The sequence below is a fragment of the Dendroctonus ponderosae genome, unplaced genomic scaffold (assembly GCF_020466585.1).
Source record: "Dendroctonus ponderosae isolate FM_Combo_2020 unplaced genomic scaffold, Dpon_F_20191213v2 Dpon_F_20191213_10, whole genome shotgun sequence".
Taxonomy (NCBI): domain Eukaryota; kingdom Metazoa; phylum Arthropoda; class Insecta; order Coleoptera; family Curculionidae; genus Dendroctonus; species Dendroctonus ponderosae.
Genome location: NW_026017111.1, coordinates 3,809,870 through 3,817,999, shown reverse-complemented (window position 1 = coordinate 3,817,999; position 8,130 = coordinate 3,809,870). Strand labels below are relative to the sequence as shown.

General features: G+C 36.4%; 1 protein-coding gene across 3 annotated transcripts in view; it reads left to right on the top strand.

The window, feature by feature from the left end:
* Positions 1–1,738: 1,738 nt before the first annotated feature.
* The window catches only part of LOC109534899, a 95,069-nt gene continuing 88,677 nt past the window's right edge, over positions 1,739–8,130 (top strand). For all 3 annotated transcript variants that reach the window (XM_048661921.1, XM_019900695.2, XM_048661922.1), the window contains exon 1: positions 1,739–2,035. The gene's annotated coding sequence lies outside the window, so the exon portion shown is untranslated. The remainder of the gene's footprint in view (positions 2,036–8,130) is intronic.

The window sequence follows — 8,130 nt, the reverse complement described above, 5'->3', positions numbered from 1 at the left end:
AAAAAATTCACTCACACAATTGCACCCCCTGATTTAAAAAATTGCAACTTTCACACAAATGTTGGCAGGAACGTGAAATTTTTACCACCTGTAGACGAGAATCGCCTTTGAATATCTAAACAACTTCATTCAAATCCTGCCAAATCTTGCTTTTCGCCAAACAAACCAATGCTGACCAAAACATAAACCTTTTCAAACTACTCCACCCGGTGTTCGAAAAAAATCCAACTTACACACAACGTTCAGTAGGAACGTGAAATTTTCAGCATCTACGGATCAGAATTGATTCCAAACGTCTGTAAAATTCTGGTTAAATCGACATACATTCTGATTTTTGCCGATCAAGTAAATTTTGGCTGAAAATGAGCGTTTTCACACAATTACACGTCCTGTTTTAAAATAATACAACTTCCACCCAAGGTTTGGTGACAACGTGAAATTTCGACTATTTGCAGACAAGAATAGGTCCTCAAAGTTCTGAAAATTTCAGCAAAATAGCGTACAATCCTGATTTTTGCCGATCAAGTCAAAGCTGGCTAGAAACGTTTATGCAAAATAACACGCTCTGCGTGAAACAGACGCAACTTCCAAAGTAACTTTAGTAGCAACTTGAAATTTTCACGGCCTTCCGAGGGTAATCGACTATAAAAGTTCAGTTAATTTTACGAAAATCTAGAAAAATCTTGATTTTTGTCGTCCAAATGAATGCATTAAAAATTGCAACTTCCAAACAAATTTTGGTAGGATCGTAAAATTTGTACCATCAGCAGATGACTAAAAACCGACTAAGAATTTTTCAAAAATTTCATTGAAACCGAACAAAATCTTGACTTTTTCAAGTGAATCCTGGACCTGAAATGAACGCGTTTGCTCGTTTGCATTCAAAGGAGCTTGTGAAAGCAAACAGTATTTTCCATTTAAATATTCTTTGTGCAAATCTGCTCTGCGCTCGTTTAGAATTAAATTTACGAAGTCTTTCAAGCGGATTTTTCATTCTTAAACAATCTGTTGTTCCAGAGTTATTGAGGGGGAGACAATTCAGATATAAACAGTGATTTTTAAACAAAAATCTAAATTTAGTTTTTCCGTTATGACCTCGGTTTCAACAGATTCTCTGGAGACTTTGGTCTAAAATAACAACTGTTTTCCAACAGTACTAAAAGTTCTGAAGAACTGTGCTAATCTCAGGCACACTCAGGACCAGTTTGGAGTCTATGAGTACTGAAAATAACACTCCAAAATTTTTCTGCGAGTATTTTACTGGCTGATTAGCTTTTATTTTCTCAAATAGGACGACAATTTAAACATATGAAGCTTCCGGTTGTCTTCATTTCATCAGGAAATATTCTTGTTCCAATTGCGCCAAAAGCTGCAGCCAATTAAGTGAAAAAGAGTGTTCTAGATGGTTCAAGGGTGCAATTTTAACCACCGAGCATCTCGTCTTCTACTTTTACTACACATTTTCGCAAATTGCGAAAATAACATGCATTGCTTCCTTTAGTTAAATTTTGTCGCTCGGCTGCAGCATTTTATTGTGTAGTTTCAGCGGAAAGTATGACAAAAACAAAGTTTCCACTTGAATAGCATCCTGCCGATACAGTCTAGTATTTTGCTATACTCACTGTTTCACCCTGCGGCATTAACTTAACAGGAAATATACGGCATGCGCGAACATTATCCTGATACACTGGCACGCATTCTACGATATTTCAGCGTTTCCAGTTTTCTTCGGACTTCGCGCTGGCATGTTTTCGTAAACCGATCCAGATTTTCCGGAAAACTTTGCGATCGCCCATTGAATTGTTCCGCAAAGTTTCGATGGTCGCTGGCCAGATGTAATCGGCGGTGCGATTTCTTCATGTTTTCGTTCTTTTATTTTTCTGATCGGTTTCCATTGCATGAATCCGTTCGTTGTTCGCGACCCACCGCGTTAACACCAGACAATAAACACGAAGTTCTACGAAGTGTTTGAAATTAAAAGATGCTCCTCCGACAGAATTGATGATGGCAAAAAGTTCATCGTTGTACAGACTGGGTAAGTGCTCCTCAATCAGTCTGAATCAACTCAAAAAGTTGCAAATTATTGAGCGGTGTGTCGTACCTTCGTCAATTATGCGAAATTTTAAATTATTAATTTAAAAAAGTTCTTATTTAAATTAATTCCATAAAAGCTTATTTAATGCTTCTTATGCTCGCAATCCTCAACCCAGCCAAACAGGATCAAATAACGCCCGCCTTCCACCCGCTAAACCTCGACTAAATCTACTCCCTAATCAAATGTGTTCGCACCAAAAACTCCCGGAACATTGTGTTCAGCATTACATCATTAGTAGCGCTTGATTGGGCTTTTATTGATGTTCGTTACCAGCCCTAATAGATTAAATTCTGAATTAGTGGCGGCTCTATGTCTTCCTCTATCTCCACATAGGAAATAATTGGTTTTGAGGAAAGTGTTCTTGACCAAAATGTTTCATTTACAACAAATAATTGCAGAATAGCGAATTAGGGGCGCGTTATTTCAAATTAATAATTAAACTTTCGAGGTTTGTTCATAATGGAGCTTGACCCCGCATAGAGTTCCATTGTGGCTTTTTAATTCAAAATTCTGTTTTGTTGACGCGGGTTTTATTGAACAGCAAACTTACTTTGCCAGTGCATATAAAGTTTTCGCTTGGAGTGAATTTTTGTGGGTTTGAAAATATTTTGTTTACTTGCCCAGCGCTGTGAAACGCGAACGTTTAGCAGTAATTTGATGTTTTTACCCTCCGCACACAAGAGCTGACCCTAAACGCTTTGAAATTTTCATTAAATTAAATTAAATTCGGATGTTTGCCGACCAAGTCAATATTGGCTAAGAACTGAACGCAAATCTGCTTTAAAAAGATACAACTTCCAAAAAAACTAGTAATAATCTAAAATTTTTGGCATCGGCCCATGAGACGTGGTTCTCAACCTTCTGCAATTTTGCTTAAAATCGGACAAAACTCTATTTTTTGTCGACCCCGTCAATATTGACCAAGAAATGCGCGCYTTTGCGAAAGTACACGCTTTGAAAAAATCCAACTTCCAAAAAAACTTTCATACTAACTTCAAATTTCCACCATCCACYCAAGAAYTTCTGAAMTTTTAATGGAAATCGAMGAAAACCTTCTTTTTTTACGAGCAAGTAATGCTGGTCAAGAAATGTGCGAATGTTGGCCAAAAAACGGCCACGCTCTGCTCTAAAAAGATGCAACTTTCAAAACATGTGTASGAGTAAGTTGAAACTTTCACCAACTGTAGAAAAGAATTGACTCTAAAGGTGAGGAAATTCTKTTTAAAATCGAAGACAATTCTCATTTTTCCMGATTTAGTCAATAATGGCCGAGAAATTAAGGTTTTCGCAAAGCYACACGCCTTACYTWAAAAAAAATTAACTTGCAAGCGACACTTARTAGCAACGTTAAATTGTTACCATCCMCAGACACAAATTAACRCWCAAACTGCGAAATAAAAAWKTATTTAATGTWKRGAAARATTCCSGGTTTTGCCRACCAAATCAATGATAAGCAAAARATRAACGTTTTGGTAGAATTAAACGACTTCCTTTAAAAACATCTAACTTCTACACGAAGTTGAGGAGCACCCTCAAATTTTCAGCATCTACAARCAAGWGTTGACRGTGCAATSCYGMAAAATKACATTCAARTTGAGTAAAATTCTGATTTTTCCCGCCCAAGTCAATGCTGACAAAAAAATTAAATTAAAAAAATTACTTTAATTGCTTTAAAAAAATCCAAGTTTCACACGAAGTTCAGTAGCAACGCGAAATTTTCAGCATTTTCTTACCAAAACTAAATCCGAAAGGCGTCAAAGTTTCATTAAAATCGCACACAATCCCAATTTTTTACCGACCAAGTCAATGCTGGCGACAAACCGAAAGTTTTCGCACAATTTTGCGCTCTCTTGTAAAAACATCCGACTTCCAAACCAAACTAAGTAGCAACTTAAAATTTTCACCATCTATAAAGGGAAACTCATTCTCAAAATGCTGAATTTATGATTAAAATCGAAGTTGATCTTGCATTTTCCCGTCCAAGTCAATGCTGGCAAAAAAAATACTTTAATTGTTTTAAAAAGTCGAACTTTCACGCGACGTTCAGTAACAACGCGAAATTTTCAGCATTTGCTTAAGAAAAGTTAATCTGAAAGCCTTCAAAGTTTCACTAAAATCGCACAAAAGCTCAATTGTTTGCGACCAMGTCAATGCTGGCCAAAAAACGARAATTTCCGCAAAATTCCGCGCTCTGTTTTAAAAAATCTAACTTTCAAACGAAGTTSASTAGCAACGYKAAATTTTCAGCATTTRCTKAMGAAAAGTWAATCTGWAAGCCTTMAAARTTKCAYYAWAATCGCATAAAATCTCAATTTKTTCYGACCAAGTAAACGCTGGSCAAAAAACGAAAGTTTTAKCAAAAWTTCGCTCTGTTTTAAAAACATTTCGCWTCCAAACCAAACTCAGTAGCAACTTSAAAKTTTCACCATCTAYAAAGGGGACTATTGACTATATCGACTATATAAAACTATTGCTCGAAAAGTGGAAAAYCTTGAAAATTTCATTAAAATCGCACAAAATCTCTACTTTTTTCTGATCAAGTCAATGCTGGGCAACCAATAATTGACGCTAAAACTTGGCCATTTTTCCTTTATCAAAGGCTTGAAAAGCACAATTAACAATCGTTAACATCGGAAAAGCCCTCGGGCGAGTACAAATGACGACTTAAATATATACTCTTGGGCCGCAAAAATAAAATAACATTTACAGTTTAATCTCTTAAACCGATTACGGAGCGAATAATCGCGTAGCTTAACCCTTATCACGTTTTCTTTAGAACGTCTGGCGCCTCGCCCGAATCGGTTTAAGTGCCCCACAGTCTTCCAGAATTAAGAGTCCATACAAAGGTTTCTGTCCTCTAATGGATCCTTTCGGGGTTAGTAACTTGTTTCCTTGAACTTGTGCATTCCGTCTTAAGAATCTGGTTGTTTTAGGGTGAAACACCTAATGAAGATTGGTCGGATCAGCCCGAATTTTCCAGTATGACTGGGATTGATTGAACTGTTTTGCCAAAAACTCTATTTTTACTGGACTGGTCAAGTGATTGAAAAACTCAGCAGTTGAAACTACGGAAGCTTTTTCCATTAAACTGCCAAAACAGTGCGTTCCCAACTTGCTCTAGTTTCCGCAAAGGAATTAATTTACTTAAGCGGTTGCAGAAGTACGTGCAATTCTATTCTAGAGCGAAATTCCGCAGTTGTTCAAAGGAGCAAATCATGTGCGACCTGAAGACGTAAAAATAACACTCACAGCTAATTTCCGTGTTAAAAAAATTGTTAAATAAGGGAAACGCAGATTGTGAATTAATCCGTTGTTAGAATGCTTATCCATTAATATTCGGCTTTCAAGTAAGGGCAAAAACAAATACTTTCCTTTAGCAGCATTCGCCTGAAAACGGAAAGCGAGCTAAGAACATTAAATCTTCCATTCGTACCTTGCAGTTATTTGCAGAACTGTGCAAAGGAAAACAAATGGCACACGCGGCAAAATATCGAGTCCACAGGATCGTACTGAACAAAAAATAACCCGAACTTCATTCAATGGAAATTAATTTTCAGGCATAAGTTTTCTAGACGTTTCCAGCGTATAAAGAAATAGAAGCAACGCTTCAAAAGCTCTGAAAACTTTGGAAGCAGATCCCGAACAGCTAAATGGCCAATTTCCGATTCGAAAATAATAAAATCTTCACGTCCCAACATTAATGGAATCATATTAACGACGTCATTCGTGTAGATGTGATATAAAATTGATTTCTACAAGCGTCCAATATTCCCTGATTTATTGGGATGAGATTCTCATAAAAGCGCCGTAAATATGTTTTATAACAAGACGCATAAAACGGGTCTAGAGCAAAACGACTGCCGCATTACGTTTAATTCATGGCTCAGTATTTTATTTACTCTAAAATAGCTTTAAAGTTACATTAAGGAGTCTAGAAATATGCCATCGAATAATACGAGAAACGAAACGAATGGTGCTGGAGTTTATTTGAAAAGAACTTGGATGAGCAGAGTTAATCGTTTTAGGAGGATTTTTCATTGATGGTTGACTTATTTAATTATTTCGAAAGCAAATTCAAATCGAGAAACCCGTAACGAACGTGACTGGCAAAATGAAAACATGATTTCCATTATGTACCTACATGAGATTACAGCAATTATTTTTAGTGGCAAAGTAATCGTTTGGTATTTCCCAGCTCTGCTAATTAAAGAACGCCCGTATGGCATATGAAAAGTCAACCATTAGAACTGTTTATCCGATCCGTTATCTGCATAGTATCGTTTGCATTTTTTATGGGCTTTGACTACAAAAAACCCTCCCAAACGACATAGATAGACGTGCCACTAAAACCTGATTAGTTTTATCTAAATGTTTCATCTGCAATGTTTTGTTGTTAGATCGCGTGTTCTATAAAACGCTTTCGCTTTCCTCCATTGACCGGGAAAAAAATGTTTAAATTATTCCGATGTGGACAAGGTTTCTAAATTACCAGCAGGAGCCGCTCTATTTCTTGCAAAACTTTACGCGAATATCAATAGCTGATTTTTCGAGTTTACTCGAGTGTTAGGCACGTTTCAAAGGTTTAGAACACAAAATACGTAATTTTGAAAATTCCAAAAATTTGCTAGAAAAAGTGGGCTTCGGGTACTTTATGTAATAGTGAGGCCCTCGATTTGAGGGAATGAACAAGTGTGCTTCAAATGTGCAAAAAACTGGCCACATTAAGTTTCTTACAGAAAACAGGGCCTTGCGAATCCTCACCTTTGGCTAGAAAGTTTTGTTTCAAAATTGCCAAAAACCTCGCTTAAGTGAGTTTATGTCCATTCCTTTCTTCTCTCGTATGTTTATCACACTTTCTTCAATAAAAAGCCTGCTGAAAACATAATATTTCTTGCAAAGCGACTTGAACGATACGCAATTTCGTAATTCAATACATAAAACACCGGAAATATAACGTCATTGAACATTTCCAAGCAATTACTCGCTATCAGCCCCAACACCGAGCTTTCTGCAATTTTTTTTAATCCCTTCAACTCAGTATCATCTGAAATTTCCGTGCTTTTATGTCCCAATAAAAATTGGGCTAAAAACTCTTGCGGATAGGCTTCAATTGAAGAAAAAAAGTCCTGCTTCTACAGCGACTACAATTGAAAGCAACTTGGCCAAGTGAAATGTACTTGAAATATTAACTATTAATCAAAATTCCGGATAGAAAAGCGGAATCCGGATCCTTCTGCATGCCAGATAAAACTTTTGTTCCCCCATTCTACTGACAAATGTACTCGAAAGGCGATAGAGCAAAGACTATCAATTTATCAAATTCGCTCAAATTTGCTTCGCAAAACTGCTGAGTCGTGAGCTTTTCCAATAAAGCAACTGTGGAATTAACTAAAGAGGTCTGAGTCAAAATATTAACAGGAAAAGTTCTAAAAATTAATTGTAAGCTGATGAGTAAAGTTATCCAGATTCATTTGTAAACAGTTCTGTTGTTTAGTGTCCAGTTTCTGTTTTTTACTGAACTTACTTATAGTTTTCTTTCTGTCATTTTAGGGTCGAATTTTCTGGATTAAATTGAATTAATTTGGCTTCCTGTTGGCCCCCAATTTTTTGCGACAACTTTTAGAAAAATTCGTTGTTCAATGTTGTGAAGCGTCAAATTCAAAAAATTCACAAAATATTATAAAAAATCGTGCCAATTACGAAACTGCTGCATGTTTATACCCACACTTTCGCAATTAAAAGAGATAAATATCAACGTCCAATCTCTTCCCAATTTTCACTGATTTATTTTTGGAAAAATCTCGCGAACTGTGCCAAGAACAATATTTAGGGTCGAGTTCCAAACTTCTCCCAAACCTGATGAAATTTATTACACTTTAGTAAATTTCCGCATATTTAGACCAATAGTTGGTCTTTTAAATGAGGTCCATATATGAAATCGGTCTACCTCTTGGTATTTTTGACGAATTTTTGAAAAATGCGTTGTGCCACCGGTGCAAAGTACAATCCTCAGGCGGGTGTTAAAAAATCGCTAA